The sequence below is a fragment of the Trachemys scripta genome, chromosome 12 (genome assembly GCF_013100865.1).
Source record: "Trachemys scripta elegans isolate TJP31775 chromosome 12, CAS_Tse_1.0, whole genome shotgun sequence".
Taxonomy (NCBI): Eukaryota; Metazoa; Chordata; order Testudines; family Emydidae; genus Trachemys; species Trachemys scripta.
The window spans coordinates 3,106,742-3,118,078 of NC_048309.1; the positions used below are offsets into that span (position 1 = coordinate 3,106,742).

Below are 11,337 nucleotides of genomic sequence, written 5' to 3' on the forward strand. Positions count from 1 at the left end.
CTCCAGTTATATGCTGGTGTAGCCCATACGATGTCAGTTGAGTTACACTGCAATGAAAATGGAGTAGTGCAGGGATGAATCAGGCCTGTCTATGCTGAGAGGTGGCATCAGTTTCCTCCCTGCTACCATCCCTCTCTTGGACTTGTGGGAAAAGGAACCTGATGGCCCAACAGGACTTTTTTCTCACCTTCTCTTGGCCAATCCACGTGGCGCTGTCTGCATGCTCTGCTTATATCTCTGCACTGGGTTAGCTTCCTCGCTTAGCTCTGCTTTATGCAGTTAAGACAGTCACTAAATCCATCTGATGTTTGTTCTGCTCTCCACGCTGCATTTGTTAACCTGAGCGATTGCACTTGAAACACTGCCCCCAGAATAACAAGCTCCCTTCGCATTTTTCCTGCCCGCCTCTCCCCGCTGCTGTGTGCTCCTTCTTCCCGCCCAGTGGGCATCTGCCGTGAGAGAGAGAGGCTCTTGGCCTTCTTGCTTAGCTTGGGTTGTTTTCTCTTTTGACAGAGGCCAGGAGCCCTCTCCTGTATTCTCTGTCAAAGCACTTGAGGTCAGGTGGTGTTTTCCATGACTCACTGCTGCCTCCCTGCTTTGCTTGGAGTGCCGCAGTCAAAAACACACATTTTCAAAGTTGAGTCACCAGTTGCTTTTATTCTGCTCCCTGCTCGGTGCTGCTGCACCGTGGAAGCTGCAGAGCTTGTGCAGCCGACTCTGATCTGCTCAAGGACGAGGTGGTAGCAGAGAGACGATGTCCCAGCGTGCTTAGGAGGCCCATGAGTGTGCCCAACCAGCAGGGTAGCAGATTGCCTGGTGGCTTTGGGCTGCCAGAATGCAGCTGGAGGAGGAGCAGAAACTGCATCTAGAGCACACGCTGGCCTGGCTGAGGAGAGAACTGGTAAGACATCTTCAATTTTACAGCCCTCCCTTCCCTCTGCGCAGTCAGAGAGAGATGCAAACATGCAAGCGCACACCCAGCCAAGGCTGCGAGCACAGGGGGACATGCAAACCCACACACTGAAACACACACAAAGCTCCTGCATAAACACACATGCAAGCTCACACCGCCACAGAGAGGGGCTGTTCTCGGTCAGTGTTTGTGCACACACCTTTGAAATAAACATGCAAGCATGAACATTCGTTCGTACAGAACCACACACAAACATACATGCAGAAACATTCAGAGAAACATGCATTTGCCAGCAGCAATACACGTTCCCAGCAGCAAACCCACCTGTGTGCCCACACAGACAGACACAGAGGCGCACTGACAAACACATGTAAGCAAATAGTCTGCACGTCAGGCATGAGTCTCCCTCTCTAATCACAATTAGCATTTATATGGCACTTTCACATTCAGTGCGTTTTGCACGCCCTAGGTGCCGAATCCCCTTGCACTGCTGTGAGTTAGGTAGGTTTTATTTCAAAGGGACTGCGGGGGAAACAGGCCGACCAGATCGTGTTCTCCTCTGCTCCAGATGAAGTAAGTGACAAAACTCCTACTAACTTCAACAGGCTCAGGCCCTACCAGACTCGTCCAAGGCCATGGGGGAGTCGGCATCAGTGATTAGAACCCAGGAGTCACCTGTTCCCAGAATGACTAATCCCTGGCATCCTTACCTGCTGACCTTCCCCCATTAGACACTGTAGAGTGCTCCTTGCTGTCTGTCCCAATCACCTCCTGACTCCTCACCTGCCTCAGTAAACCTCCTCCCACACCCTGCATTGGCGGGCGCTAGCTCCACAGGACCCACTGTGTCCCTGTAGCACTGCTGTAGCCTGGGTCTCCTGCTGGGAAGGAGGGCTACCCCCTACCCCCCAGGATTCCCCCTGTCCCCGCTGGGAAGGGCTGTCTCCCCCCTCCTTGTTGTCTCTTGAGACAGTCTCTTTGGCTGACCCCAGCCTCCCCCTTTGCTCTGTGCTACGCAGGTCGCATGTGCGCGCCGTGTCCCTTTCACCACAGCTGGGTCAGCACAGCTGGGTTTGGGTCGGCGTGCACGGGGAAGCAATCCCAGTCACCTTAAACCTGAAGTGCTCCTTGCTGGGGTGGGCAGTGGTTAAAGGATGAGCAGGGATCCTCTTCCCCCCGAGATACGTAAGCTGAGGATGGTAGAAGACGCTTTCTCTGGTAAATTCTGCTACTCGGGAGGGCTGACCACAAAGCCAAATGATCTACAAGAAGAAAAACCCTGGAATAGAGACTTCAGGAGCTCCGATACCATGGCAACCAGGATGGGCTGGATGGCTAGATAGGAGAAGGCCAAGATTAAAACCTACAAGTCTGGAGGAGGAGCAGCAGGGGAGCACCACACTCAAACAGGGATGCCAAAGGAAAAGAGAGAGGGGTTAGAGGGAGAAAAATCAGAGTGAGCTTGCGGCAGTGGATGTGGGAGAGAGATGGTGGGAGGGCTGGGAAAATAGCGAGAAATAGGGTCGGAGGGGAGGAGAGAGACGCCACTGGTGGACAGAGAGATGGGGGGGGGAGGGCTGAGAAGAGGAATTAGAAGAGGGTTTAAAGAAGGGATTGGCCGGTAGGAAAGTGGCAGCACAGTATGAAAGGGAGGGAGAGCCTGCTTGTCAGTGAAGAAGAGAGAAAGGCAAGAGTGAGATGGGAAGCAGATAAATGGCCCATAAATGAGAGGAGAAAGAGGAAAGGTGGGAGTGAAAAAATGGAAAAGGGGAAAGAGAGAGATACATGAGCAGGGCTGTGACACTGGTTCTGTTTAGTTAGGTTCCTCCAAGCATTGTTATTTTGCTGGAGGAAAAGGGGAAGAGTGTGTGTGTGTGTGTGTGTGTGTGTGTGTGAACGCTGAACTCCATCCTGGCCCAGGGCAGAGCTGCCATTCGCTCCCAGCTCTGCTGGGGAGGTAAAGTTTCATTCCTGCCTCTTTAGTATTCATAGCTTTCCACAGCAGACTGAACACCAGCAGCTGAATGCAGCCCAAGGTGACTGAAAGGTCAGGTCTTGATTATGAGAAAAACAGCTGAGCATTTCTGGAGCCAGCTAAAAGCTCCAGGGTAGCTTCATACTGAGGCAAAGAACTGTGTCTACTGAGGCACTTTCGAACGCTCCTGCTGCCTTGCTGTTACACACCTGGTCAAGTGCTTAGATAGACTCTCTAAATACAAACAATAGATGGCAATATGCGCACACACACATACACACACACACGATACATGCCCTTTCACCCTAATCATGGTGTCTCATTGCTCATGCCCACACACTTTCACACCCCTATTCACAATCAAACACTTGAACATACTCAAAATCACTAATCTTTGGCAATCATGGAAACATGACCAGAGTTGCAGAATTAGGACTGTCACATAGACTGCAACTAAACTTAAGACACTGGTGACCTGGGTTCAATTCCTAGCTCTGCAACAGACTCATCATGTGACCCTGAGCAAGACATGTACTCCCTCTGTGCCTCAGTTTTCCCACCTGCAAAATGGGGAGAGTATAATCCTTACTTTGTCTGCCTTATCTGTTTAGATTGTAAGGTCTTTGGGGCAGGGACTGTCTCTTATTATATGTTTGTACAACCCCTCGCACAGTGGGGTTCTGATTTCAGTTGGATTCTCTAGGTGCTACCGAATACACTAAGGCCTTGGCTACACTTACCCGGTAGTTCGGCGGCGAGCGATCGAACTTCTGGGTTCGACTTATTGCGTCTAGTCTGGACGCGATAAGTCGAACCCGGAAGTGCTCGCCGTCGACTGCGGTACTCCAGCTCGGCGAGAGGAGTACCGCGAAGTCGACGGGGGAGCCTGCCTGCCGAGTGTGGACCAAGGTAAGTTCGAACTAAGGTACTTCGAACTTCAGCTACGTTATTCACGTAGCTGAAGTTCCGTACCTTAGTTCGAATTAGGGGGGTAGTGTAGACCTGGCCTAATAAACTGCACCGTATTCACTAGAATCTAAGCTTTCATTTAAAAACACAATGGAGCATTTTTCCCATGCCCATCCAAGGTTTAAAGGCCCCATCGTCCATTCACAGACAAGATCCCATACAAGGAGAGGAGCATTTCCAGTGGAGTACACCCCATGTTTCCATGATATTCTACCATGGGCCCTTTCCTGAGGGACCCAGAAACATAGCCAAGATGATGATAGTCATTTAGAATTGCGGACCCCACAGTGACATAACAGCACGGGGGCAAGGCGAGGGCTGCTTTCACGTTATTCAGCAGAGCTAAAAGTGACTTGTCTGTGAGCACAGGCCTCCTTAACGGTCTGAATTTAACCCAGAAACCCAGCTTTGCACGTGGGCAGCGGCGCCAGGCTCAATAACAATCACAGGGTCACTGTAGGGCAGGGTTTTGAGAGTGGCTCTGTTTTTAGGTCCATCGCTCGTTGCATTCAGCTAGACCCTGATCCTGCACCTCCATTTCTGCCCAGGCTGATTCAGTTTTATCCCTCCCTAGCGGTTCAGAGGAGCACAGTGCTGAATGGAAGACGCAGTCTCTGTCCCTCTGCAGCTTCACTCATCGGGGGCCTGACCCAAAGTCCATTGAAATCATTGAAAAGATTCCCACCGACTTCATGGACTTTGGATTGGCCTCAGGTTCTCTTCATGCTTTCTTTGAAGTCTGGGATGGCTGAATTCCTTCCAATCTACGAAGTTCTGATCTCCAGCAAAGTGTGGTTGCAAGGCAGCACCCATTCAGGCTACACCGCTCGGTTGATCAGGAAGCCCAGCTTTATCTGCTGTACAGACAGGTTTACTCCAACTTTACTGTTGTGCTGACCATGGGGTAAGGGAGAGAGAGATTCCCTCATGGGTCCACTTGCTGTGCCAATCCCCCAGCCATCACATCACCTCCTAACCCCAAACCTTCCACTGCTTGCTTCTCTAACTGTTTCATTGTGTGGGACAGCCAGAAAAAATCAATGGACAACTGGTGTTCCAAGGACTGCAGTGAGAGGGTCACTGTTATAGGACCTTTCTATATTGGAAAGCTGATGTATGGTGCCCTGATCTGTTGGGAGTTCCCAGACAGCACAAGACAACCTCAGCTACATCAGCCCTTACCCCTTATGATTGTGAAATCATTCACTGTCATGAATAGGTCAATTCTTCCTCCACTTTCACCTGCAAATGGTGTCACTGACTACATAAGAACGCAAAAGCTGCCATACGGGGTCAGCTCCGTGGTCCCTCTAGCCCAGTATCCCGTCTCCACCAGTGGCCAGTACTAGAGCTTCAGGAGAAGTGTACAGAACAGAGCAGTCTTGGAGAGATCCACCCCATCTTGCCCTCCTGCTTTCTGGCAGTCAGACATCTAAGGTCATCCCAAGCATGGAGTTGCATCCCTGACCATCTTGGCTAATAGCCTTGAGGGACATACTAAGTTTGTTTGGTGTTTTAAGCCATTTATACTTTTGGCCATCACACCATCCCATTGCAATGAGTTCCACAGATTAACTGTGTATTGTGTGGAAAAAGTACTGCCTCTTGTTCGTATAAAACCTGCTGCCTATTAATTTCATAGGGTGACCCCTGGTTTTTGTATTGTGGGAAAGGGTAAATAACACTTTTTTCCATCCCATTCATGATTTTATAGGCATCTACAATAATCCCTTCTCCCCTTAATCATCTCTTTTCTAAGCTGAACAGCTCTAATCTGTTTAGTCTCTCCTCGTATGGAAGCCATTCCATACCCTGGATCATCTTTGTTGACCCTTCTCTGAACCTTTTCCTGTTCCACTGGATCCTTTCTGAAATGGGGCGACTAGAACTGGACACAGCATTCCAGGTGTGGATGCAGCACAGATTTATATAGTGGCATTATGATATTTTGTATCTCATTTTCTATCCCTTTCCTAATAGTTCCTAACACTCTGTTAGCCTTTTTGATCGCTGCTGCGCATTGAGCTGAAGATTGCGGAGAACTATCCACGATGACTCCCAAGATCACTTTCTCGAATGGTCACAGCTCATTTAGAACACATCATTATACAAGTTGGGATTATTTTTTCCAATGTGCATTACTTTGCACTTATCAATGTTGAATTTCATCTGCCATTTTGTTGCCCAGTCACCCAGTTTTGTGAGCTCCCCTGTAACTCTTCACAGTCACCTTGGGACTTAACTATCTTGACTGGTACTACTTGCATGAATAAGACAAGGAAGAGTTGAGCCATTTTGAGGAACTAGCACATTACTTCTCTGATCCCAATGAGTTATCCCATATGTTCCCTCTTCCGTGACACACTCTACTGTTCCATTCTCATGTTTGGTTACTCATACTCTGCAATCTGAAGCATCTGATGTTGCAGGCTTTATGTATGGCCAGGATTTATACCAGCTTAACTATCTTGGTTAAGGGGGTGATCTTTTTTCTGCTGAAATAGCTGAATCAGTATAACTCCTAGTGTGGACACAGCTATAGCAGTATAAAGGTGCCTTATGCTTATAGCTTATCCTCCTTCCCACAGGAATAGCTAGACCAGTACAAGGCACCTCTACACCGATATAACTGTCCACATTCGAGGAGCTGTATCGTTTTAACCTCACCAGTGTACTTAGAGCACTGCTACTTTTGTGTGTAGACAAGGCCTACAATGCAATGACCTACCCCACATTTCCACACTTCTGATCCTTCCAGCCTGTCCCTTCATCGTAAAGATCACTTCATTCTTTCCGCCTCGTCCACCCACCTTTCAAACTCTGACACCCATGTTCAACAACCCCTCACCCGTGACTCGCCAACCCTACCTCCCTTGGGCTTCAGCCTGTTTCCCCATGTCCACTCCCCCTTCAGAAAGTCCCCTCCTGTCCTCAGAAATGCTAGTAAGTGCTGGAAGACTGTAGCAAGGAGGGAGGGGATGAAGGTTAAGCTGAGGGTTTCCAGCACTGGTTCCATCATGTTTAGATCAGGCAGTTCACAGCAGTGGCTGGACTGTGCTCCTGATGTTTGTTTCCCCCCTTCTCTGGATGGATGGAATAAGGGTTTCATAAACCAAAGGCTGATACAGTGCTAAAGACCCAGCATCACCTGCTATATATATTTTTTTATGCCCTGCTCCAGTCAGAGATGCAACTCCAGGATCAGCAGCTGCTGGAGAAGCTGTTACAGCTGCACACCAGCATGCAGGAGCTGAAAGTGGAATGCGCTTACTGGGAGAGTTCAGATCCGAGCAGGGAGACGATCCGCGCCAGAGCTCGGTCCAGTTCAGAAGACATGGGTGCTCCAGTTCCCACCGGAGGCTCGACTCCATCCCTGAAAGGAGAGACAAGCAGGAGGAACTCCATCCCATAAGGCAGCTCAAGCTATTTGGGGAACAGAATTGATGGTCAGGTCAATGTTAAAGCCCTCTGGAAATAACAAATCATCTCTCCCTTTTTTTAATGGTCATCCTGAGGCATAAATTGTGACTGCTTCTTTTAGGGCTGAGCTGGTCACTGCCACGCAGAGATTCTCTCCATGAACTGAATCAAGGGTCTGAAACACTCTCCATCGATCGGTGTTACTGCCACGTCAGTATTGGTGTCTTCAGCCTGGCTGATCACGATGGTCCCGGCCAACAGGCCTCCTTCAGTGGACACCAGGGAATGTTTTCTACTCAAACGCCCTTTCTGGGAAACATCTCAACATGCACAATAAAAGACTGCCCCAGGCGTGCGTGTTTCATGAGCCTTCCTTTTCACTTCCCAACGCCCTGCCCCTGGCTTGGGGCACATCCTCATGAGAGCTTCCAAATTGAAGGAAGCCTGTCAAGTGATTTGGTCTGATACCTAAGGGCCAGATTCTGACATCCTTATTGCCATTCAGAATCACCGTACTCCCATTAGTCCATGGGACTCCTCATGGAATAAGGTTCCACTAAACCAGAGTTAAGGGTGTGTCTACACAGGCTGGCATGGGTGCTCTCTGGGGTGGGTAGACAGACACACACTAGCTCTGTTTGAGCTATCATACTAAAAATAGCAGTGTGGCTGTGGCGGCCTAGCCAGCTGCTGGGGCTAGCCACAAATGTACCCAGGGGGTCACACAGGCTTGTAGTCGGGCTGGCTAGCCCAAGCTGCTGTCCGTGCCTCCATGGCTACGCTGCTATATTTAGCACACTAGCTCAAGCGGAGCTAGCACATATCTGTCCACCCGCACTGGGAAGTACCCTCTCAGCTGCTGTATGGACGTAGCTAAGAGCACATCTGCTAGCGTGCTGGGATCTCTGCCTGTTGTACTGACCAATACTGTCTCATTGTTTCCTTGCACTTTCCTGTTGGTCTGTATCCATCTGTTGTCTCTTGTCTTATACTTAGATTGTGAGCTTCTGGGGCAAGGAACTTCTCTTTGTTCTGTGTCTGTACAGCACCTAGCACAACAGGGTCCTGCTCCATGACTGGGCTCGTAGGTGTCAAGCTAACACAGATAATGAATAGTTGTATCAGAATCTGGCCCTTTGACATCTATGGATTAGTGCTTCCATGACAGCTGTTATTTCTGTTATCATGGTCGTTAGGGAAAGGAAGGTTCCCAGAGACTGAAAGTTGTGGCAGCATGATGCTACAGCAGGGGTGGGCAACCTTTCAGAAGTGGTGTGCCAAGTCTTCATTTATTCACTCTAATGTACGGTTTCGCGTGCCAGTCATACATTTTAACGTTTTTAGAAGGTCTCTTTCTATAAGTCTGTAATAAATAACTAAACTATTGTTGTATGTAAAGTAAATAAGGTTTTTAAAATGTTTAAGAAGCTTCATTTAAAATTAAATTAAAATGCAAAGCCCCCCGGACCAGTGGCCAGGACCCGGGCAGTGTGAGTGCCACTGAAAATCAGCTCGCGTGCCACCTTTGGCACGCATGCCATAGGTTGCTTATCACTGTGCTACAGTGGTTGTGATTTATGCTTTTTATTCATGAAAATGCACCCACAGCTCAGAAAAGACACAGTCTTATCAATAGAAATAACTATCTGCTAAATCTGAATGTGTGTGTGTGTGTGTGTGTGCGCGTGTGGGCGTATAATATATTTGCAGAAGAGCTTTCAGAGATACCTGCCTTTACTCCAGTATCTCCATAACTGCGACTGGTGCTGGCATTTTACTGATCTTTGACAGCAAGGAGTTCCATCTGATATCCAGTGGGGACACAGGAAATGCAGATCCCAGCTGAATCCATGACCAAGGCAGGAAATGTTCAAGTTATTGCACTGTAAGTTCAATTAACTAATTTCTTTTTAAGACTTAATCAGAACTGTCCTTTAAAAAAAGAACAGAACTTATTTAGAACTGCTATGGAAGTCTCTTGCTTTCCCATGCACTCCTGTGCCAGCAGACTCTCCAGATAGTGACTTCCAGTCTGATACATATATTCAGAGCTGAAGGCCCCAAAAGTCCAGTAGATCCTCTAGTCTGACCTCCTGTAGATTCCAGGCTATTAAATGTCACCCCGTATTGAGACAGATAACATGTGTCTGGCTAAAGCATCTTCCAGAAAGGCCACCATGATTGGTTCCCCCCCCCACTGTATTCAAGCCACTTTAAGAATAATTTGTAGTGAGGCACCCTTCCCTACGTGAGATGTGGTGACTGGGACACCTTGGGTGGTTTTCTTTAAAGGAGGGGATGAATTCTCCAGAGCCAACAAAGTCTGTTCAGGAGACGTGAGCTTTGTTAGACGGGGTTAGCCTGTGCCATAGCTCCACCTGTGGAATAGCCCAGTGCCGGGAGAGTGGAATTGCAAACAGCCTTTTATTGCCAACAGGAGAAAGGAGGTGGAAGAGTCAGCCGCTAATGGAGGAGGCTGTAGAGACACCTGCAGTGACTGTGTTAATGGGGCTGTGTCCTGATAATAATAATAAAAAACCATTCCACCCTGCTCCATTTTCTTCCTCTTTCTGTGGATTCTCTGTAGCTGTCTCGAGAGGTTCCCACTGACTTCAGTGACACCTGCTAATGAGCTGACCTACTGCAGGGCGATCACTCAGGCCTAATGTGTGTATAATGAGCAGCTTATCCCTCTCCCAGGGAAACCCATGCGGAAGGAAGGACAAGTACCCCATGCCAGGAACCAGTCATCCCCCATAAGGAAATGCAACCTTTGATCTGCCACGCTGCAGGTGCTGTAAGGTAAGTACTTCTCCTAGAGGGGGTCTAGCACCAGCAGATATGCGAACCAGAAGGCAAAGGATCGATTTTTAATGCCAAAAGCTGCTCGGGGGATGGGCCAGAACCCACTAGACGTGCCAGGGATTTGCATGGGAAACGTGTGAAAATATAACCGATGATAATTGAAGTCTAATTATCTCCCGCTAGCACCAGGCCACCGGGGAGATGGGGAAAGCAACAGGGTGAAGAATTGTCCCTGGTGCTGAGAGACAGCGGCAGCTGATGTGTCAGGCTGAGGCTTTGAAGCCCAGGAGGCTGTCGTCTGTGCTTGGCTTTAATGTAAAGCAAAGTGGATGTGATCAGGCTGTGAAAACTCTCTTTGCTTTCCTCTTTTTGCTGGAATATTTATCAATGGGGTTGACCTGCTACCCCTTGAAACCACTTGTGGGGGGGGGGCAGGGTGCCATTCAGCGTGTTATCAGCTCACCCCTGGCCAGTTACACACTATATCACCACCACTGCAGTTCAGAAACAAAGGATTCTCCACCGGAAACAACAGAGGTGGGGTCTAACTTTTGCTCTCTGGGATTTCTAGTCTGACCAGAGCTTTTCTGAAATTTCATGTCATGACTTTTATTTATCATTTCCCGTAGCACCCGGCATGATCCCCTGCCCAGTGTTCCTGCCAGTTAGATGTTTGCTGGTTGACACAGCACCTCTGAGTCTCCTCATCAAGCTATATTGAATTCCCTACATCAATTCTTCCAGCCCACGTTTCCCTTCTACAAATTGCCTTCTGTTTCTTGGTACATTCTACGGGAGGTTCCCAGAACTGCACTGGGTTCTGTTCTCACACTGGTGTAACGTTGATGTAAATGAGAAAACAAGGCTCACTGTGTCTAAATCAGACCATTCAAAGTCCTCGGGCTGAAAGTAAAAACCCCTATCTCTTGAAATGTTTGCAAGAAACTAAATTATATCATCAACATAAGAGAGACACGGTAGGCAAGGTAATAACTTTTATGGGACCAACTTCTGTTGGTGAGGGAGAAGCTTTTGAACTTTTGAGATAGTACTCAGCGAGTCACAGCTAAATACAAGGTGGAACAGATAAGGGGTTAACATATGTTGCAAGGGACCATTCAAAGTGAAGTGAGCAGCTAACACCTCTACAGCTGTAGGACAAAGGAGGGTTAGTGGGTTACAGAGTGTTGTAATGAGCCATAAATCCAGTGTCTTTATTATTTTTGTGATTTTTGGTGTCTAGCACAGGTATGAA

General features: G+C 48.4%; 1 long non-coding RNA gene across 1 annotated transcript; it reads left to right on the plus strand.

The window, feature by feature from the left end:
• Nucleotides 1-647: 647 nt before the first annotated feature.
• LOC117886311 lies at nucleotides 648-11,337 on the plus strand. Its single transcript, XR_004647909.1, has 4 exons — nucleotides 648-901; nucleotides 9,021-9,162; nucleotides 9,978-10,079; nucleotides 10,712-11,337. It is a non-coding gene; the product is annotated as an uncharacterized LOC117886311 (long non-coding RNA).